A 23,996-nucleotide genomic window follows, 5' to 3' on the forward strand; every position below is an offset into this window, starting at 1 on the left:
TAAGACTGATCTTCCACAAAATGTTTTTCCTCATTTTTTAAAGTGGCCCCCCTGTGACATGGAAATTCCTGGGCCATGGGTGACCTAAGCCGCTGCGGTGACAACACTGGATCCTTAACCTGCTGTGCTACAGTTAATTGTTAAATTATTTGTTACTGTAGAAACATGGTCTTAAAATTTAAACAGACTTGAGAGAGATCAGATTATAATTCTTTAAGATGAAGAACCTGAGATTCATAGGTTTGATATATTTTGTATTTGTAAAACCTGGTCATCTTAAGTTTAAAGTTAGGATAATTGGATGTGAGTCTTGGGTCAACTGCTAAAGTGTGATCTTGGACACAACACAAACACCCCTCGTTTTCACTGTCTGTAAAATGGGACTCAATCCTCAATCCTTTTGTCTATAAAATGGGACTCAATCCTCAATCCTTTTGTCTTTTTTCAAAATAGTACTAAAAAAAACTATATAAAATTAACTTTTGATAATTTTCCGTATTTTATACCATGAACGTATCTTTTTATGAGAATTATTACCTTGGCACAGGAATATCAGCCACAAAATTGGTCTCAAACAATTTGGTGTGTCAGACTGGCTGTTAGAATGGGCCTCTTCTAATAAGAGCCCTCAACCAGTGGAAAAGTGGCAATTTTTTTCTTGCAATTTATTCTTTCAACAAATGTTTATTAAATGTCTTCTCTGGACTACTGAGGGTACAGCAGTAAAAGGCATTCATAACCTCAGTCCTCGTGGAATGTCTAGGCCGCAGTAAATGGCATGCAGGTACTACTTAAAATGCTCAATTGTGAGTCTTCTGCTTTGCTGTTTTTCTTAGTTTCCCTTTTCATATAATTTGTTGTTCAGCATGTAATGACTGCTATTAGATCTTTGGACCTCAGAGGGACCAGGACAATACAGGTGACATTAGTGTGAAGGAGTCAGATTTACTCAGCTTGTCTGCAACTGTGATAGTTCCATGGGTGGATCATAGCGAAATGGACTACAGTTCAAGGTGAGGGGACACTTGGCAAAAGGAATATCCACAGACAGAAGAGCCTCCCGGGGGACAGAATTCCCACACTGAAAATACTTTAACATAAGGGGACATTTCCTTCTGAGAAATTCTGTGAGGCCACAAATACAGGCACAAAAGCTGCCCTCTGTGCCCATGTTTACAACAGTTTCTTCTCTTTCCAACACAAAATCCCAAAATCATGCTGCTTTTATATATTAAAAGTTGGGTGGATGAAGCAGTCAGGTGAAAAGAGCATATAGTAGAAACAGGATATTTTTTAGTTTTTCAAAGTTGTCATATAAGTGTTTGCATCACTAAGGTTACTTAGGGATTTATGGAACGATAGTTTTATTCTTTTTCATCAAAGTTGATATACTGCTGTTTCCAGACAAGTTTGATCCTGTAAGAATTCTATCAAACCATAAGAACCCAGTCAAAAATAATGTAAATGAACAGATTTTAACTCGTACAATGACATTTAATATTTTGGGGTTGTATGCTCAAAAATAATCTGTGTAACTAATAAATCTACCTTCAGAGAACTTTATAAGACTGTGACTGGCATTATTAAGATTTCAGGATCATATGACTTCCCCAAACAATACTTTATTGTTCTAAGTCAAATAACTGAGAGGATGATTTAATATTAAAGATTTTTATAAGGTAAAAATTGACTCCTTATTTTACAAAGGGTGATTTCAAAAGGAGTAGAAGAATCCACAAAATTCACCTTATATTATTTGGATATGTGTTAACTCTGATTTTTTTTTTTTCTTTTTTGGGGGAGGGGGACTTTTTAGGGCCACTTCTGCAGCACATGGAAGTTACCAGACTAGGGGTCAAATTAGAGCCACAGCTGCCAGCTTACTCCACAGCCACAGCAATGTGGGATTCGAGCTGTGTCTGCAACCTATACCACAGCTCACAGCAATGCCAGATCCCTGACCCACTGAGTGAGGCCAGGGATAGAACCTGCATCCTCATGGGATACTAGTCGGATTCGTTTCCACTGTGCCACAACAGGAACTCCCGTTAATTCATATTTTTAATAAAAACTAGGTAGTTTTCAATACTGTATAAACCTCTCATATCCAAATTACTACACTTAGTACAATCTATTTCTCTCAGTTGTTGACTGTATAATCTCAAATTCTGAATTACTGCTCTTCAAAATAGTAGATTTTTCTCTAGAGTCCTGCCAAGTACAGAGTCAATCTGATATTACTGTGTGAAGCCTAATGGTAATTTTCACAGGTGCCTAAGGACCTCTAGGAAGATATACCAGGAATGTTTTTTCCCCAGAATATCCAGTTGTTTATTAGGTATTCCTCAGAAACATTATGTAGGAATATTGTTTTTTTTTTTTTTGATTTATAGTATGAAGTATAATTCAAAAGAGCCTTTGGAGATAAACTATGGTTGATGTCTGAGTAGTCACTCTGTAGTTTTAATCTGAACAAGTCACTTAGCCTCCTTTGCTCATTATTTCTGTGATGAGAGGCAGTGATGTTTCCTCCACTCCCTTCTCTGCAGTGAAGTTGGGAACCTTAAACTGTCAAAATCTTGATGATGTGCATTTTAAAGCCGAAGTTTTATGGGAGTTGGTAGAAAAATTTCAAGATGTTAGGGTGCATTGGCCACTGCCTGTGATCTTCGGAAAGGTCCCTATAGGAAAGAGACAACCTGAGCAAACAGGAAGCGAACGTAGAGCTCTGCTAAGAGCCTTCTACCTGGAGTCAACAGTTCACGACCGAGTAACCATTTTCCTCTTTTACTTGGCATGAACCAAATTCCTTTCCCCAGGATTAATCTAAGAATCACTCATATGTAGGCTTAGGGAAATGTGAGTCTCCTGACCTCATAACTCACTCTACTGCCAAGTGATGATGATCTTGCTGTACATCTGGTAATGAAACATATTTCTAGGAAGTAGTAAGTGCTGCATCTTGTTTTCTTATCTAAGTTTCTTTAAGGAAAAGGATTCCAATAAATGATGCTGAATCAATTGACTATCCCTGTGGGGAAGAAGTGAACGTTGATCCCACATAATACCATACACAAAAATTAACTCAAAATGGATCATAGATGGAAATAAAAACAAACATCCTTAGATAAAGTCTTAGTGACCTGTGGTGTAGAACAATTGCTTAAAGAGGACAGAAATAAGATGACTAACCATGAAAAAAGCATCAATTGAATTTCATTAGCATTAAGAATTTCTGTTTAGGGAGTTCCTGTCATGGCTCAGTGGTTAGCGAGTCCAACTAGAAACCATGAAGTTGCGGGTTCGATCCCTGGCCTTGCTCAGTGGGTTAAGGATCCGGCGTTGCCGTGAGCTGTGGTGTAGGTTGCAGACACAGCTTGGATCCCATGTTGTTATGGCTCTGGTGTAGGCCAGTGGCTACAACTCTGATTCGACCCCTAGCCTGGGAACCTCCATATACCGCGGGAGCAGCCCTAGAAATAGCAAAAAGACAAAAAAAAAAAAAAAAAAAAAAATCTGTTTATCAAAAGACACCATTAAAAACGGAAAAGAGAAAGAGATTCACAGTACTTACTTCTTCCAAAGGACTTGTAGACAATATATAAAGAATATTTGCAAATCCATAAGGAAAAGACAACCCAGTATAGGCAATGCACAAATCACTGGGAATAGGAACTTTTCAAAAGAGAACCTTGGATGATCAGTGAGTCCATTAACAGGTGCACAACATCATCCCTAATTCAGTTGCTTGATTTTAAAAGCCTAGACATGGACATCCCACAAATTTGTACCTCAGAACATTCCAGTGGCTTATCCTACTCAGCATAATAGTCATGTTATTGGTTGAAATGTGCCTCCCCCCCCCCAATTCGTACATCGAAGTTCTAACCCATAGTACCTCAGAATGTGACCTTATTTGGAAATAGGTTTTTACAGACATAATCAGTTAGTATAAAGTCATACTGGAGTAGAGTGGGTCCTAATTCAGTATTACCGGTGTCCTCATAAAAAGGGGAATTTGGAGACAGACACACATGCAGGGAGAAGGCCCTACGAAGATGAGGGAGAGATTGGGGTGATGCTTTTACTAGCCAAGGGACACCAAAGATGGCCAACAAACCAGCAGAAGCTGGGAGAGATGGAGAAGAGAATCTCACATCCTGAAGACACTTTGATCTTGCAATTCTGGCCTCCAGAACTGTGAGGCAATAAAACACTGTTACTTAAGTCACTCAGTTCATGGTACTCTGTTCTGAGCACTAGCAAACTGACAGTGCCTATAATGCTTTTTCACAATCCCCACTTATGACACTTTATCTTCTACCTGCCTTTTACCTGTTCTCACTCATTCCATTACAACCTTCTGCCCCTTGCTGTTCCCAAAACCCACCAGGTGTGCCCCTTTGTCCTTGCTGTCCCCTTTGACTGAACAACATTCTCTTGGATGTCCTCATGGCTCACTCCTTCCTTATTTTAGGTCATCTAATCTTCAACATCTTTATGAACATTCTTTGTAAATTATAACTCCTGGCCCTACAGTCTCCCTAGCCCTTTATCCTGCAGCTTTATTTTATATAAACTTTTCTTTATAATACTATATATTGTTTTGTTGCCTGCTTCCCTCCTCAAATACACAATAAATGTAAGCTCTGGATGGTCAGACTTTTTTTTTCCAAGTTCCTGAAACATGCTTGTCATGAAGTACGCATTCACTAAGTACTTGCAGAATGAATGAATGAATAACTGAATATAGTGTATTTATACAATGATGTGTTTATGACTAGTGTTTTAAAGTTGAAAGTTTCTGATTTTTAGAAAATCATAAACAAGAATTCCCGTCGTGGCGCAGTAGAAATGAATCCGACTAGGAACCATGAGGTTGCGGGTTTGATCCCTGGCCTCGCTCAGTGGGTTAAAGATCTGGTGTTGCCATGAGCTGTGGTGTAGGTAGCAGACACAGCTCAGATCTGGCGTTGCTGTGGCTCTGGTGTAGGCTGGCAGCTGTGGCTCCGATTAGACTGCTAGCCTGGGAATCTCCATATGCCGTGGGTGTGGCCCTGAAAAGACAAAAGACAAAAAATAATAATAAAATTAAATTAAGAAAAAACCGTTTTAGTTGATGACTTGAAATGCATGTTCCAAAAGTATCTAAATGCCTAACAATTAAGCAATAAAAATAATTAACATAAAGGAATCATAAGCTTGGGAAATATTTTTGTATTTATAAAACATGTAAAATATGTATTAATATGGACGATTTTTTATAAGATTTAGCTTCGGATCTAAAATCTTAAAATCTATACAGTCACTGAAAATAAGAATAGATTAAGAGGTCAAGAATCATGGAAAATTTTAGGTAATCAGATATTCTCCATCCCTCAAATACTATGGAAAAATAACTAAAAATCTCTTTTGCAAATGTCAGCCTAAACTTGTTAGCCTTTGTAATAATCACTATATTTTAAGTCAGGGAGTCTTGAACCAGTAGGGCTTATCAGGGATTCTTAACCAACAGGATTTATCAGACTTACAAAAGCATCGATTGCCACGGATGAAATACACATAAATCCTAGCAAATCTTTTTGTCTGGCCTTAGAGGAACTTCTACTTGAAGCCAGAACGAAGAGAAAAAACCTTTTCTCGTTTATTTTGGTGTGTCCTCCACATGGTAAACCAATGGCTTAAATGATTAGTAGGAGGGGTGAAATGTCAGTGCCTTTGAGAGAAGTTGAACTTTCTGTGATTTCCATGTGAGCGTTCAGAAGTCAAAGATGGTGCAAGAATATGACATGCTTCAATGGTCCACCATGACCCTCGGCCTCCATGGAGAGTGGGTCAGCTTGCTGGCATAACAATAGCAGCTTCAGGAACATGGTTATTGCTCTTGTACACAATAAAGTAGGTTACTTTCAGGAGTTCCCGTTGTGGTGCAGTGGAAACGAATCCAACTAGAAACTATGAGGTTGTGGGTTTGATCCCTGAACTCCCTCAGTGGGTTAAGGATCCGGCATTGCTGTGAGCTGTGGTATAGGTCGCAGACATGGCTTAGATCCGGCATTGCTATGGCTGTGGTGTAGGCTGACAGCTGTAGCTCCAATTAGACCCCTAGCCTGGGAACCTCCATATGCTGTAGGTGCGGCCCTAAAAAGACAATGAATGAATGAATGAATGAATGAATGAATGAATAAATAAATAAATAAATAAGTAAAGTAGGTTATTTTCAACTGGGATGATTTGCCTCTCATTCTCTCTAGAGATAAGCAATGGCTTAAGCAGACAGAGATCAGTCTTTGCTGTTGGGGACGTTCAAGACAGGAGCTCCAAGGAGGATAGACCACCAGGGTCTCCAACTTTCTGGCTTCATCCTCATGAGTTGTTTCTGTGGAAAATGAAATTTAAAATACCAAAGTATATTCACAGTTTTGCTTCTTTCTTCTACACTATGTAAGGTAAAACACAATGTTATGTGATCAGGAACTGGTCCCAAATATAAACTGTGTGCCCAGATGTCCATTTAAGACCAAAAGCCAAAAATAGCCAAAACATAGCTCTGCAGGAGGGCTTTTCTGCTGGAACATCCAGAGTGTAGTTCATTTCTAGATAAGGGGACTTTTGTGATCAACAGCAGTTTCTTCACTAGGAAATCAGATTGACTTCAGACTGTAGAATAATAAGAAGAAAACAAGAGGAGCTACAATTTCCAGTACCCAAGGAATGTTGCCTGTTAGAGAAGAAATTGTACCACGGTTTTGTCCCAATCATCCTGTTTTTTGTTTTTTTTCCTCAGTATTATGTATTCTAGGTTTTTTTTAAAATAGGTTATAAAGATGTCTAATTGTATATATTTAGAGAGAAAAATAAATAAACATCTCAATGTTTACCCTTGACAATTCTAAGGACATATGAGTATATTATGTACTCTTCACCTAGAAAAACCAATTGTACTATTCTGGCAACTTTTATGTAGGTTTAAAATTTTTCAAAATAAATATTAGGGAAAAATTAGAGTAAGCATTATAGTACATTCTTGTTTCCTGGTGATAATCTTGGAGATACACCCAGTGATTTTTTTCAAATTTTCATAAATTACTTTCCAACACTTGCTTTCAGCTCAGTCCCCAAGTCTGCATAAAATTTGCTCTCAAAGTCCTCAAAATGCAGAAAGACAGAAATATTTTCTTTAGAGCCCCACAAGGGGTCAGCAAACTTTTTTTCTGTAAAGGATCAGGTAATGAATTATTTAGGCTTTGAGGACCACATCTGGACTCCGTCACATATTCCTATACTTTTTTAAAACTCTTAAAAAACATAAAAATATATTTTGGCTCAAAAACAAGCTATAGGCTGGATTTGGCCAGCATGCCACAGCTTGCCTGGTAGAAAGATAAAAAATATTCACCAGATCTGTAGCTACATACCAGATACAAGGGGATGTGTTTTGTGCTCAAGCAAAGAAATCACATCTGGTATAGTAGCTGCCATTGGAAGTCATCACCTGATTAATATTTCAGTAATTTACTTTTATTCTTCAATACCCATCTGTTTTCTATACAGGCACAACAGGCAACTTGAATGGAACCACCACTCCTGCATTTTTTAAGCCTTTGATGATGGTAATAATTTCTGCAATCCTTCCAGTAATGCTCTATTGCCTTTGGTTTACTATTTTCAAAGAGCCAGTTCCAGCGGCTTCCACTTAACTCTCCCTGTCACAGCCCTCACTCCATAGTTAGGTAACATGTGGAAATCTTGTAAGTTGCTATGTATTATTTCTAATTATCCATTCCAGAACAGGAAAATAATTAGGGGGATGGGGTTGGGCTGGGGCACCGGGAAGGAGCTACAATGAGATGGACTTGAGACCAAATCCCATGGCTTATCCGATCTGTTAGCTCCCTGCTCTGACTGGTGGATTATAGGAAGTACTGTGAATTTTCAGCCAGTGCCCATAAACTATCAGTATCTAATTACTTTTTTCCTCCAAAGCTTTCATCCTGGTAAATGGCTACAGAAACTTTAGAGGAGGGTAAAGAAGATGATTTATGGTATAATCTTTTTTTCTTTGCTCTGTAGCAGCATCTTCTCCTCAATGGGACCTGGCTTTCCCTGCATTTGAAGGGCTCTGGAGATGTGAACTGGGAATTGACTGAGGGCCATGACTCACTTTTCTGGTGATTTTATTCAGATATGAGTTCACCTGGCCTGTAGCTTTCACTTAACAGATCATGTGAGGCTTTCCTAGCCTCCCATTGGTTTCAGTTCTGGCTTGACTGGTTAGTATCCACCTATGCATCATCACAGTAACCTCACTCACCTTGCCGTTGGTCCCTCACTTGGCTCCACTACCCCAGGATTCCCCCCTTTTTTTTAGGGCTGCATCTGCAGCATATGAAGGTTCCCAGGCTAGGGAACCAATCAGAGCTGTAGCCTCCAGCCTACGCCAGAGCCACAGCAACACCAGATCTGAGCCGCATCTGTGATCTACACCATAGCTCATGGCAATGCCGGATCCTTAAACCCAATGAGTGAGGCCAGGGATAAAACCCACAACCTCATGTTCCTAGTTGGATGCTGGAGCAGTTCCTTTGTTACTTGTGGCTGATGGTGGAGAGAGAACACATTGTTCTTCAAGACTACTAGAGCTCCTCTCAGGAATTTATTTCTCACAGCTGTCACAGAAGACATGTCTTCTGGGCTTTCCCAGATTAGGTCTTATATGATAAATCCACTATAACACCTCAATGCCATGTAACCTCTTTATTGGATAGCTTTATTGAAATAGATTTCAAATACCATAAAATTCACACCTTTAAATGGTACAATCCATTGTTTTTTATATATTCACATAGGTATGCAACTATCATCACTACCTAATTTAGGACACTTTCCTCACACCAAAAAGAACCCTGTACCCATTAGCCATCATTCCCCATTCTACTCAATCTCCAGTCAGCCCCAGGCAACCACTAAACTGCATTTGGTATGAAGGTTCCAATGTCTTCAATTCTTGTCAGCACTTGTGATTGCTTGAGTCTTCTATTTTAACCATCTTATAGAGTATGGAATGTTATCTCATGGATTGGATATACATGTCCTTAATGACTAATGACGCTAAGTATCTTTTTATGTGCTTGTTGGCTACTTGCATATCTTGTTTGGATAAACGTCCATTCAGATCTTTTGCCCATTAAAAAAAAATGGGTTATTTGTCTTAATTTTTGAGATTTAAGAGTTACTTATATTTTCTGATACAAGTCCCTTGGTTTCAGTAAGTATAAATTGGCAAAATCATTTAATTCTTTCCATTTGCATTGCACTTTTTCATGGGTCATACTGAGTTTCTCACAATTTAGAGCCTGTGGGTCATTACAGTTTGTTCAGGCAAAGGGAAATTAACCTCAAAGAGCTAGAAGGACAGCTTCTTACCAACTCCCAAAGAATTGGGAGAAATTTTGACTTGTCAACTCATAAAGTTCAACGTTTAAAATGATTCCAATCTTTCAACCTATAAAGAGCACTTGGAACACTTTAACTCTTAACATATTATTATTATATTCCATGTTATTATATCATCAGATGTGAAGTCAGTCTTATATATAATTATTATTAGAGATTACTTTGTTGATGATTAATTTACCTATATGTTTATAATTTCTCTACTCACAAGCATCTTAAGTCTTGTGCCTTTGTTGTATACATTCATTTTGCACATTTTTAAAGTAGCACCTTTGGTGGCATCCTGGGAGCAGTAAACTCCTTCAGTATGTGGCTGAAAATTTCTATTATATGTCTACTACTTTATGACACATAGAATGATTTAAACAAATGTATAATGACATGTATCCAACACTATAGTATCTGACAGTATTTTAACTGCTCTACAAATTCTCTGTTCTTCATCTAGTCCTGCCAACCCCTAACCCAATCTCTGACTTGTCACCATGTCCTTAGTTTTGACATTTCCAGAATGTCATATAGTTGGAGTCATAGAATATGTATCCTTTTCTTGTTGTTTATTTCCCTAGTATTATGCATTTAAGTTTCCTCCATGTCTTTTCCATGGCATGATGGCTCATTTCTTTTTAGCTCTGAATATTTCTCCAATGTACAGATGTACCACAGCAGATTTATTTATGGATAAATGGATATCTTGGTTGCCTCCAAGTTTTGGCAATTATGAATAAAGCTGCTGTAAGCATCCATGTGCAGGTTTTTTTTGTAGGGGCATAAGCTTTCAGATCCTTTGGGTAAACACCAAGGAACACAATTGCTGGATCATATGGCAGGAGCATGCTTAGTTTCCTAAGAAGCTGTCAGACTCTCTTCCAAAGTGGCTGCACCATTTATTCTCCCAGCAGCAAAAATGAGAGTCCCTAATTACATCCTCATCAGCATTAGATGTCACTGTTCCAGATTTTGGCCATTCCCACAGGAGTGTAGTGCCATCTCATTGCTTTAATTTGCATTTCTCTGATGACATATGATGAGGAACATCATTTTATACATTTCTCTGCTGATGATCATGTTTTTATTTTTTTTTATAATGGGTACAACTTCAATTCTCTAGGTATGGTATTTAGAATTAAACCCCCAATCTACGTGTGCTATAAAATTATTTTTCATGATCTCTGCATGGAATTAATACATTCTTTGTGTGTTCTGGAATATAACAGTCCTATCAGTATAGCAATTCAATTATTCTCTGTGTTACATATCTGCCAAAAGAAGTCTATAATTTTCTGACATAATTATTAAATTGCATCTCTGCTAAAAATTGGGAAAGATCTGGTTATTATGGGAATTGAAATAGTGCATTTTAGAAAGCCCCTAGCATTTTAAGCTCCATCACAAAATTGTATATATGGATTCCTACTGGAAAGTCATAATTTCATATTTCTTTATTCGATCACTTCCTAGGTTTGTTACCTTGAGAGGGTTACTTATTTGTAAAATGGAGGCAGTTCATATTATGAACTTGAGGTTTAAATGACAACATAATTTATAGGTATAAATGATAATTTATCATTTAGCTGGCACAAATTAAAACAATACATATTAGCTCTAGTATCTATAGCATCATTATCATCAAATTTACCACAACTACCATCCACACACTGGAGTCAAAACTACATTTTTTTGTATGACAATGCCTAGTATTTATTTCCATTACACACTGTCAAGGAGGAAGTAGTAACTAAAAACTTCATAGTCTAATTTTTCCTAAATGACACAAGATTTCAATATGGTGAGTAATATTGTATACATTTTTCAGATTAAGTTTCATTTCTTTTTCTTTTTTTCTTTCTTTTTTTTTTTTCTTTTTAGGGCCACACCTGTGGCGTATGAAAGTTTCCAGGCTAGGGGTTGAATCAGAACTGCAGCAGCACCAGATCCATGCCACATCTGTGACCTATACCACAGTTCATGGCAACACCAGATCGTCAACCCACTGAGTGAAGCCAGGGATCGATCCTGCATCCTCATCGATATTAGTCAGGTTCATTAGTGCTGAGACACAACCAGAACTCCAGATTTCATTTCCAAAATCACTATTTTGATAGTTTCATCGTATGAGATTTTCTTTGATCACATGTTCTACATCCCTAGGAAGTAGATATGTATTTATGTGTGTGAAGAAACTGAACTTAAAGTTCATTTCTCTGACGCTTAGTACAGTTATTATATTTGAAAAGACTATAAAAAATGTTCTGTAAATTGAAGGACATATGAGAAAAGGATGCTCAGAACCAAAGATTTCATTACTCTGAAATCAAAGTCACTTAAATTATAATTTTTTTTTTTTTTTGGTATTTTTAGGGCCGCATCAGCAGCATATGGAGGTTCCCAGGCTAGGTAACCAATTGGAGCTGTAGCAGCTGGCATACACCACAGCCATAGCAAGGCTAGATCTGAGCCACACTTGTGACCTACACCACAGCTCATGGCAATGCTAGATCCTTTAACCCACTGAGTGAGGTCAGGGATCAAACATGCATCCTCATGGATACTAGTCGAGTTCTTAGCCCACTGAGCCATGATGGGAACGCCTAAGCAATGTTTCAGTATAAGTACTGTTTCAGTATAAGTATATCCTATACACTATTTGAATATATTAAGTAGAGAACATTAAAAAAAACCCTATATACCCACTGGGCTAAAAGGAATAAATAAAATGGATATTATCAGACTAAAGAAGAGGGATATACCTATACTAGGAACATAATTATACTAAAATATTATGTGTTCCTTACTTGAAATTGACATATAACTGGGCATTCTGTATTTTTTCTGGCAAACCTTGTCAGGTGAGCCATTCTGGGTGGTCTTGCTACACTGACTCTCAATTTGGACTGCATCCATTTAGAAGCACTGATTTAGGACACAGAGGTCCCTAAATCCTCCATGTCAATTCAAACATTTAAGCTGATACCTACTTTATTTATCTCTTTTGGACCACTGAGATTTTTTTTAATGTTCTTTACTCAATGCATTCTTTTTAGTATTATATATTATTTCATTCAAATGAATAAATGTGTGCTAATCCATTTGTAAATTATATATCATCATAATAAACAAACAGAATATACTCTCTACCTGCAAAAAGCCAGGATATTCCCAGTAACACTGAATCCTCCTGTCTCCCAGAAAATGGCTTCACCCACTTTTCCACAGGCAGTGCTGTCCTGAATTGTGTGTATATCATTCCTTCACCCCTTTTTTTATTATTTATCATGTATATGTGTCAAATCATGTATATATATCTCCTTACACAATATGGTGTTATTTAGTTCTGCACATCTCTAAACTTAATGATATTCTGTGAATTCTTCTGCAGCTTTTTTTTTTCACTCAAAATTTTGTTTTTGAGATTAATTATCCTAGTTTTGGTTTTCTCAGAAATAGACCCTTAAACAGGGTTTGAATGAAAGCAGTTTTTACAGAAATTTCTGGGAACACCAGTGGGTAAATATGGGGGGGAAAAGGAAGGCAGGGCCTGTCAATGAAGACTTCATAATAAAGCATTGAGCACAGTGGGTGACTGAGGCTTAATTATTTAAGAGAACAGGCACTTTCTGCAAAGAGGCAGACCCTGGTCCTCAGAAAACCAAATTATGTTATATAAAAAGGATAACATTTGGAAATTTTGACTCCAGGCTCCACTACTTACTATTAAAAAATGGGTTAACCTATGCGAATGTGTTCATTTTCTCATATGCAATATGGGAGATATTAACCACATTTATATCATGAAAATTATTGTGAAAATTAAACATGGTCATCAGTGTATAACATGCTACATATATGTCAAAGAGTTGGTCCACATCTGTGTCATCCTCTTGCTGGAAGAGAACTGGGCTCCTTTCCCAGACACACCCCATGGCCATCTGTGACACTCTGAATTCTAGCCAATGGGATGGGAGTGAAAATGACTTGTAATATTTCCAAGCCTGTTTCATATTGTCCCATACTCTGTGCCCATTCCAGCAGGCTGGAAGCGAGATAATCCCTAGGGAAAACTTGGAAACTAAAGATGGCAGAACCTTTCATACCCTGGGTCCAGAAATGACAGCATGAAAGTGAACCACATTACTACCATCACCTGGCAAGTACTGTGTGGGCAGCAGCAAGAAATAAACTGCTATTAGTTTCTTTATACACGTGGGGACTAATTACAGTTATAGTAGCTTGCATTAAACTAAATAAAACACTTTATTATTTTGAAATTCATGACTGGAGGCAGATTTCTTATCCCAAAGCATAGAGAGAGCATTCGATTTATGACTTATTGAAGTAAAATACAATGAATTACAAAAAATGTTGACGGCATATCTGCTTTGTGTAAACTGAAAATACCTAAAGATGTAAGTAGATTATCTTCAAAATACAGGATTTCGAAATTTAGTATGTGAAACCAAACATAAAGAGTACAGAAAATTAATGACACGGGGTAAAGAACAATTAAGTGACGTCTCCATTGTTTACTATAATTTGCTCCTTAGAGTCCATAATGTTCACACAGCTGCCCAAAGGATTTTTGGCTGTTTGGAGGTGCAAGAGAATGAACCCAGGACAAATGTTGTGTGACTTCATTTATATGTGGGATCTAAAAAAGTGGAACTGGCAAAAGCACTTGGCCATACTGGTTGCCAGGTGCTGGGGAGTGGAGGAAATGGTGAGATGTTGGTTATCATTATTTTGGATATGTATAGATATATAATGTAAATTATACATTATCTAATTTCCAAAGTTCTGCAGGTGATCTTAACAGATTAAAAAGTCATTTTATATTTTTAATACACTAGAAAAATGTTGGTTTTAAACATGAAGCTTAACGTGAAAGTATATAGACCTGGCTTAAATTTAACATTTTTGAAAAAACAGGTGAACTCCATCTAAATACATATCTGCCATACTCTAGTTCGTGCCAAGGCAAGGGGCCAAGATCTTTATTCCTGTGTGTCTTTGAGTTAAATAGAGACAAGATACATCCAGAGAATCAAAACCGGAACGATAAGAAAGTTAACATGAATTGAAATAAGATTAGGATGGGAATGGAAATAAGGAATTTGAAAATCAAATTTTAATAGCTTCCTAATTGGAACAAGTTCAGGTATTCAGAAGGTTGGGACAGGAGAGAGGGTTAAGGAAGTCAATGTTTCATATTTACAGACGGAAAGTACCAAACCAGAGCTGTGCGCAAGCTTCACAACCTGCTACATCTGGTCTTGTCTCCTTTGTTGACTCAAGCTCAGATGTAACTTTCAACATAACTAGTTTGGCAATTATCTCAAAATCATCAAAGATTTACACTTATTTCTGCCTCACTGGCTGCCTCAGTAGTGTTTCTTTCTTTCTTTTTTTTTTTTTTGTGAACTTCATTTTTAGAGCAGTTTGGGGTTCATAGCATAATTGAGCGGTAAGTGTGGAGATTTTCTATATTCCACCTGCCCCCACACATGCACAGTTTTCAGTATTTCCCACATCCCCAACCACAGCAGTACATCTGTTTCCAAGGATGACGCTACACTGACACATCATAATCACCCAAAGTCCTTAGTTTTCCTTAGGGTTCGCTCTCCATCTGTACTTTCTATGGATTTGGGCAACTGTATAATGACACATACCATCATTATGGTATCATCCAGGGTACTTTCACTACCAGAATCCTCTCTGCTGTGCCTATTCATTCCTTTCTCCCCCATAACTCCTGGTAACCACTGACCTTTTTATTGTCTCCAGAGTTTTTCCTTTTCCAGAATGTCTTATAGTTAGAATCATCTAGTATGTGCAGCATTTGGAATTGGGTCTCACCACAGCTGATTTATCCATTCATCTACTGAAGGACATCTTGGTTACCTCCAAGTTTTGGCAGTTATGAATAAAGCTGCTGTAAACATCCATGTGTAGGTTTTTTGTATGGACATAAGCTTTCAGCTCCTTTAGGTAAATATCAAGGAGCAAAACTACCAGATCATACTGTAGGAGTATGTTTTGTAAGAAGCTGTCAGACTGTCTTCCAAAGTGGCTGTACCATTTACACTCCCACCAGCACCTATTGCTCTACATCCTCACCAGCATTTGGTGTTGGTTTTTGGATTCCACATTCTGATAAGTGTATGGTTTTAATTTTTAATTGTCTTAATTTGCATTTTCCTGATTATGTATCAAGTATCTTTTCATATGCTTATTTGCTATCTGTATATCTTTAGTGAAGTGTCTGTTCAGATCTTCTGCCCATTTTCAAAATGAGTTGTTTTCTTATTGTTGAGTTTTAAGAGTTCATTGTATATTTTGGATAGCAGTCCTTATCAGATGTTTTCTCCCAGTCTACAGCTTGTCTTTTCATTCTATTGAAAGTTTTTTTTTTTTCCTTTTTGGTCAGCCCACAACAAGTGGAATTTCCTGGGCCAGGAATCAAACCAGCACCACAGCAATAGCTGGAGCCACAGCAGTGACAATGCCAGATCCTTAACCCACTGAGCCACGAGGGAACATTGGGTTTAATGAAGTATCTTTAATGAATCAGAGGTTTTTAATTTTAAAGTAGTCTAACTTATCAATTCTGTTTTTTGTTAATTATGTCTTTGTTTTCTATCTAAAAAGTCATCATTTCCAAGGTAATCTAGATTTTCTCTTATAATGTCTTCTAGGAATTTTATACTTTCACCTTATGTCTGTGATCTATTTTGAGTTAATTGCTGTCAATGCTGTAATCTAATGCCTGTGTTTTGTTTTGTTTTTCTTTTTTGGTTTTCCTGTGGCACATGGAGTTTCCAGGCCAGCGATCAAATCCGAGCTGCAGTTGGAACCTATGCTGGATCCTTAACCAACTGTGCTGGGCTGGCAATTGAACCTGCATCCTAATTCTCCAGAGATGCCACTGATCCTGTTGTGCCACATCGGGAACTACTAATGAAGTTTTAATGCATATTTTTTATTTTTATTATATAAAATTGTTACAGATTCCTGCATAGTTCGATATTAGGAAATTTTTTTTTAAAAAAATACTGCATAAGTAAGAGATAAACATTTAGTTTTCAGTTAATCATGAAGTCAAGATCTTGGTATCTGCTTAATTATATTAGTTAATTTCCTACTCAGGTTTGATCATTCTAGTTCACTCCTCCAAAGACTAACATTTTAGAGGAAAATTTCCAAAGTTAGGGACTAATCTGAGAACTTTTTTTAATAAAATTAACAGTTGCTAAAAACTGTTCCTTACTTTCATGAAACAAGTGTTACTATACTCCACTTTTTTTTTTTAATAAACAAGGAAACTTGAAAAATCGGAATTTAAACTACCTGTGCAGGGTCTCAAAGCTAGAATGTGATGGCTACCAACCCAAACTCATAGTATAACCACAGCGTCCCAATTGCTCTCAGTGTGGCAGAACTTAGCATTGTCTTGAGCAGACCATTTTCAAATTCCTCTATTTCCTTTCTTGGCTAATTTCTACTCAGTTTTATTTTATTTCTTTTATTTTATTTCATTTTTTAAAGATATGATGTCATTTATTGGTTACTCTTAGAATATCCCATTTGTGACTGGACTCAGACTTAAATATAGAAGCTCTCTGAGAGGACAGACAGTCTCTATCTCTTGGCAATCTGTTTCTGATGTTTTTCTTTGGCCTCCTTCTCCTCTGGGCCAAAAGTTTAGCATATTCTGTAGCCTCTTCTTTATTTTTCTTAGAACGTTGTTTCTTCAGAGCCAATATTTGTGGTGCAGAACACATGGAGTAACAAGATGCTGAATCTTGGGTGCTTTGGTCCTAGGTTTCTCACCTTCTTTGTTGAGGGGCTTCCTTACTACATACTGATGGATATCACCTTCCTTAGACTGGAAAGACTGTGGATTCTGCTAGCTCTTTTAGGCCCCAGGCAACAAGGCACAGTAGTATCAGAGAATCTAGGAATATCCTTCTCCCTTTTTTTACAATCACCAAATTGAAAACACTCAGATTGGCATCCACAATGCAATCCCGAACAGATTTTCACTTTTTTTCTCCAGTCCTTCTTGGTCTGTGACAGGAATGCCCCTTACTCAGGAGCAGGTAAACTTGGCCATGGGTCAAGGCACCCTGCTTCATGGAGAAACCTTGTTTGTCATTCCCACTGATGATTCGGACCACATAACCTTTCCATTCTTCACCCAGAGCATCAGCAGCAACTTTTGTGGCCATACATTCCTCATAAAAGGTAAGAAGTTTTTGTTCATCTTCCACTTCAATGAGTTTCTGGCAGCCAGTGTCTGGGAAAGAGATGTTTACCTTCAGGCTGCAGAGGCCGACCGCCTCCAAGGCACCACGAAAAAGAGCCCTACTCAGTTTTAGTTCACTTAGTGTACGTAATCTTCCCTTCAATGATTTTTACTGCCTTATCCTAAAACAAGGTTTCATTTACATCGCTAAAGAATGCATCTGCTTTGTTTATTTACTCTTCCAATAGTTTGTTCCAGAGAGAAACTCTCTTAAACAAATCTTCAAATGCCTTTAATCACTTTTGAAGAAAAGAGGTAATGAAATGTCAAATGAGATCCATCAAGTTAAACTCATTTGTTAATCTGTTTAGTAACTGAGTTGAATGCATAAGAAAAAGAACCTATCGGATTGTGGCGCAGTGGTTAATGAATCCGACTAAGAACCATGAGGTTGTAGGTTCGATCCTTGGCCTTGCTCAGTGGGTTAAGGATCCGGTGTTGCCGTGAGCTGTGGTGTAGGTCACAGACGCGGCTGGGAACCTGCATTGCTGTGGCTCTGGTGTAGGTCGGTGGCTACAGCTCCAATTAGACCCATAGCCTGGGAACCTCCATATGCTGTGGGAGTGGCTCAAGAAAAGGCAAAAAGACAAAAAGACCAAAAAAAAAAAAAAAAATCAAATTTTACTGACAAGTTTTTGTCTAGCACTGTACTTACTACATGCTGTGCAGAACACAATAAAATTTCTTTACCATTTTTTTTAGCCTAAGTTTGCAGTCTATCCTGGGAGGTAAGACAGAATGCACTGTGTTATTCAACAGCTAGGTCATATGTGTAGTCTCCAAGTATAATAGTAGCAGGTGAAAATTTAAAAATAATTTATACATACAACTTTTGATGTTGACTTGTTTTGAGTTATTTCATTTTAGAATAATTGTACACTTGAGCAATAGGTATAATTACCACTCAGTTTTACAAATGAAGAATCTGGATCTAGGAGAAATAAACAATGTACCTAGTGTTATGGGGATAGTAAACACTTAAGCCAGGACTCAAATGCAAGGTTTCTCATCATGTTTGCATTACACACTCCTGAAGACATCTGTGGATTATAATAGTTGGGGTAGATTCTTAAAGTGAATATTGGATACAAAGTGATTGTTGGGATCTAAATAATCACTGGTACCAAGGAAAGAAATCCAAGATCATAGAATAAAACTAAGGCAGGTGAAGAGTCAACATGTTACTAGTAATAAGTGAATTAGTATGTACAGTCTGAAGGTTTTATAACTGAGGATAATTGTGAACAGTACTGTGTTGTAGAGTTAGCAGTCAACATCGGTTATTGATTTGTAGTTTCAGTTTGTATTATTGTGTCATTTACTGTTTCTGAATTCCTGAGATGTATTGATATGTAATCTGAGCATATATAAGCAAATGATGCTGAAAATTGCTAAAGGCAGCATGATTCATAGCTGATATATTTTTGAAACAGGGTAATTATTGATAGCCCTTCAAAATATAAAAGCACATTCTTTATATAAAGATTTTTATTCTTTCTTTAGTTGAAAATGAAATATGACTATCTCAAGGGACTAGGAGTGATGTGATGTAAAAGAAGAAAATAAATGTCGTAGAACCTGAAAAATCATCAGTGGACTGTAATTTACTGTCAAATCTGGGAAGAAAGTTGGCTTTAGAAAGCTGGGTTGCCTGGAGAATGCTCAGCAGTTTCACATGAATAATAATAAATCTAAATTATAGGACATTAATGGTGATTTAATTCACATTATACTATTTATTCCAAAGTTTTCCACTTGGTTTAAATATATTAATACTCCAAATAAAAACTCTCAAACTAATATTTTTCAAGGACATCCCACCTGATCCTTATTTCTCCTTCTTTATGATATATAGAAGAAACTAGAAGGTAATTAAATACATTTGAAATATGGTTAGTCATCAAAAGTATGCTGGCCAGGAGAATAAAAATTATTATAAAGCCCTTAGCAAATTCAGAGTGCCATGCGAATGCCAAATGATGGGGCAAAGCTTGATGGGTGTTAGGTATGTGTGTTTTGTGTGTGACTAATTTGTTAACTAATTCAGGATGTATTTCATTCTTTAAGAGAGAACCATTTGGGCATAAGTATGTCAGCAGGTCGTGAAGAGTGGATGTGGTGTGTGTGTGTTTGTGTGTGTGTTTGGCCATGCCTATGAATATACACAGAAAAGAAAAAACAATTTCAGTTATTCCATTCTAAAAGTCTGTCCTGAGCAAGGTGGGTAGTTTGAATCAAATTCCATTTAATTATATTTTATTCATTATCCACTGTATATCAAATAATATGTTTGGTAACTAGAATTAAAAAGATTTACACATTAGGGGCCCCTCTCAATCTTGAGGGGGGAGACATATATGGGAAAATTACAGTCAAGTGTGGTTAAGACTGTAAGGTGGTTCTGCAGCTGTGGAAGCACAGAAACCAATACAACTACCCTGACCTACACCTGTGCACATCCTTGGGCGCATGAATTAGGAAAAACTACTTTGAGGTTTGTGGTTGTTGGGGTGCCATTTTCATGATTTCTTTAAACCATTTTTAGTTGAAATTGTTGAAACTGTATCTCAGTGATAATGTTAAAGGTAAGAAAATACTTGTCACAAATATTAGACTTAATTGTGAGAAGCTTACATTACAAATAAATCTGGCACCAAGAAAATCTAGAATTATAAATTGTTAATATTCTTTTTTTTTTTTTTGCCTTTTCTTGGGCTGCTCCTGAAATATTCTTGTTGCTTGTGTGTCTTAGATGAGACAGCTTATCAAAACTAAGCATCTTTTAAAAAGTAGAAAGGACCTCCAGTCTTCTTTCAGTATACAGCACAGAGGATGCTTTTTTGCTGTCTGATGGAATAGTGTTTTCTTCTGTTACACCTTCTGCAGATTGGTACACTGACATGTTACATAGGTTATTAACCTGGCTATTGAAATAGGATAAAAAGAATTCTCTCAGCCTTCTGAAAAGGAAAATAAAACACTTCAAGGTAATTCTTTAATGTTTAACTAAAAATCTCCTAGTTACTAGTAAGTGGTAAGAAATTTTCATTACTTGCCGTATTTCACATCCAGGGGCCTGACTTTATAATTAAACAGATTGCTGTTATCTTACAGTCTAATTAATAAATATGTCATTTAATTTTAGTCTTTTGCCAGTAAAAATGGTCAATATTTGATTACTCTGCCCATGGTCTTAAACCATAAAGATATTAACTCATCTCCTGCAGTTCTTTACTCAATATGTAGCTCTCTCAGTGAGGCTTTTCTTGACTATTCAATTCAGAATTGCAACCCCTTTCCCAAAGCCCACTTTCTTTGCTTTTACTTTCTCTGTAGTGCTTATCACCATCTAACATAATATATCTTTTCTGTATATGTTTGTTTATTGTCTGTTTTCAGTATTAGGATGTAAGCCATGAGAGCAAGGATTTTTCTCACTCACTTATGGTTTTGCTCACTCCTTTATTCCCCAGAACTTAAAACAGCTCCTGTAAAATAGTGAGTACCTCAAACAAACTGAAAAAGAGAAAAGCTTTGTTGAATGTATTAAATGAATATAAAAATATAATAAAGACATATTTTTTTGTGGCATTGTGAAAAAAAATAAAAGAAATCTACTCAATAACTTCCTTTCCTTATTATCTGCAATTATTTCAGTCTTATCATTTGCCACTCGTTTTGATCCTACTTGAAATTTGAGGATCAACTCTTGGCATCTGATTAATTAAAAACCAGAGATGCAGCTTATGTTATTTTCAAGAGGAAAGGAATTCTCTGGTGTGCTAAAAATGTCCTTCTGTTGTTTATACTTATTTTTAAAAATGAAATCCTGGCAGCAAATAATACCACAATCTGTAAGTAATAACCTGTTGGGATGGCTGGAGGGGCAGCAAATCGACAACGATTATAATCAATGGTGTGGGAGTCAGTCATGTTACATGAATTATTTAGTTTTATATTTCTTCTTTAGGAAAAAAAAGAAGTCCAGTGGTTGGCAAACAAGTGTTCTCATTACATCCTGTCACTCATCTCTAACCACACATTATTGGGTGGTTATTTAGAGAAAGATTATATCTGGAGACACAAGTACCAACTCTGTGACTTTCCAATAAAACACAGCAAAACTTTGAAAGAGCAGGTTCCAGGGACAAATCAACCCCCTTGGCTCTGGTTAAGTTTATTATCTCTAAGTCATGCTGAGGATATTGTGTAAAATGGTAGCTCTGCACAGATCCTCTTGAAAGAGTAGGCACAATCAGTTGAATGATATCAAGCCAGTGTGCTGAGCTAAGGGTGACCAGCTCTATTTAAGATAATGAATTCAATTCTAGGTGAGAAAACCCCAGGCAGGTTCCACCAGCTCCCCATTCTTTCCCTGCTCTCCAACCAGCTCAGGTCCTTCTACTGAGAACCAAAAGGAAACAAAAAGCAATTAAGAAAGACAACTCCTGATAAAGAGAAAGACATCTCTCTGGAGCCTCTTTTATGAAAAACTAATCCTAATCCTGAGTCCACCCTCAGACCACAGCACCTCCCAAAGGCCCCACCTCCTAATACTATCAACTCCAGCTTTAAGATTTCAAGTTAGGAATGGGGTGCAGGAGAGGCACAAACATTCAGACAGGAAGCGAACATCCAAAGGAAGGTAAAGGGCAACCCTGCCCGAGTCTGTCAGCTCCAACTGGGGAATGGTGGCACACTGATTAGGCTTAGGGAAAGAAACTAAAAGGACAAGGTGTAGTCCCTTATCTGCATTTGGATGAGATCAGCTCTCTGTAACAGTAAAATTTACAGATTACCATATTTCGGCATATACTATCAAAGAGACGTCGTTATTAGGTATGAAGAGCCTTTTCCAGTGTATTTCCTGCTGACTTACCTTGCAATAGCATATTGATTCTGTGATCAAATTAGTAAGCAATTCTGTTTCACATCAAAATCAGTCTCTGCTATTATGCACAGATTCTTAGTTTAAAATCATGATATTTTTATATACCATCGTAATATGGTTGATAGCGCATGAATAGGTTATTTTTCCATGACAGTTGGTAGAGATAATTGCCTTAACTAGAATGCTAAGAAAAATACTTCCACTAATTTTCTGTAAAAGTAGCAAATACCAAATGTTACTAAATGTCCTAAAATGTTACCAGGTAAATCAAACCCATATTTGGAAAATAAGCAACGATGATTTTAAGAGAAACTTAAAACTGAATGTGAGTTCATTTTAGTCTTATTTAATCTTATTTAATCTATATGATGGCATTTCTTAATTTGAAAATTGTTGAAAATGTTAAGTTCTAAGCTTTTGGGGTGGGAGGGTGGGGAATGGGGAAGTGGGAAGGGGAGATAACTTTCATTCTGTATTAGGAACTGTGAGTCTTATAAAAAACTGACTTTTTTCAAATGACTTTGTTGTTTTCATTATTCCCTTTTAGTGGGCACTTGTTCTGAGGTAGGTAGAGCTATGGTGCTACATTTTTTTTTTTTCTTAACGAATCCACTGACTAAAGTGACCTGGATTTAAGTGTTTTACAGAATGTTAATATATCTTGCTTAGCAAAGGAGCCTGTTTGGTAAAAAATGTTTGGTAAAAAGGTTAAATATATCACAAAAATTTTTTAAACTGCAAATTTCATAGAGAAGATTATTGGCTAATGTGAATTACAAATTTGTAAAATATACACATACCCATTTGACTTTACTTCATAACATTTTATTAAAGAGCTAATTTCCCACTCCTTTATCACAATTTTTTATTTTATTTATTTATTCATTTATTTTGCTTTTTGGGGCTGCACCTGTGGTATATGGAGTTTGCCAGACTAAGAGTCGAATCAGAGCTACAGCCGCTGGCCTACACCACAGCCACAGTAATGCAGAATCCAAGCCACGTCTGCAACCTACACGACAGTTCACAGCACTGCCAGACCATTTACCCACTGAGCAAGCCCAGGGATCAAACCCACAACATTCTGATTCCTAGTTGGATTCGTTTCTGCTGCACCACAATGGGAACTCCAATAAATACTATTTTTAAAAAAGTAATCTATGTGAGAAAAGTGAACCTTATTTGATTTTGCAGGCAAGGTTAAATATCACTTATATTATGCTTATTAGCCATCCATTCTTATTTCTTCTTTGGTAAATTATACATTTTTCTATTGGTTTGTTTTTGTTTTTCTGCTTCAATTCCATTGCTTTTAGGCTTATTATATCTTTCTTAATTCAATGC

The 23,996-nt window shown here is 37.0% G+C and overlaps 1 pseudogene; it reads right to left on the reverse strand.

The window, feature by feature from the left end:
- Positions 1-17,009: 17,009 nt before the first annotated feature.
- LOC100518231 (small ribosomal subunit protein eS6 pseudogene) lies at positions 17,010-21,694 on the reverse strand (annotated as a pseudogene).
- Positions 21,695-23,996: the final 2,302 nt, after the last annotated feature.

Source organism: Sus scrofa, chromosome 1 (genome assembly GCF_054392235.1).
Source record: "Sus scrofa isolate SSC_HxYL_T2T_F1_AM1 chromosome 1, Sscrofa_HxYL_maternal_Yorkshire_Landrace_v2.0, whole genome shotgun sequence".
Classification (NCBI taxonomy): Eukaryota; Metazoa; Chordata; class Mammalia; order Artiodactyla; family Suidae; genus Sus; species Sus scrofa.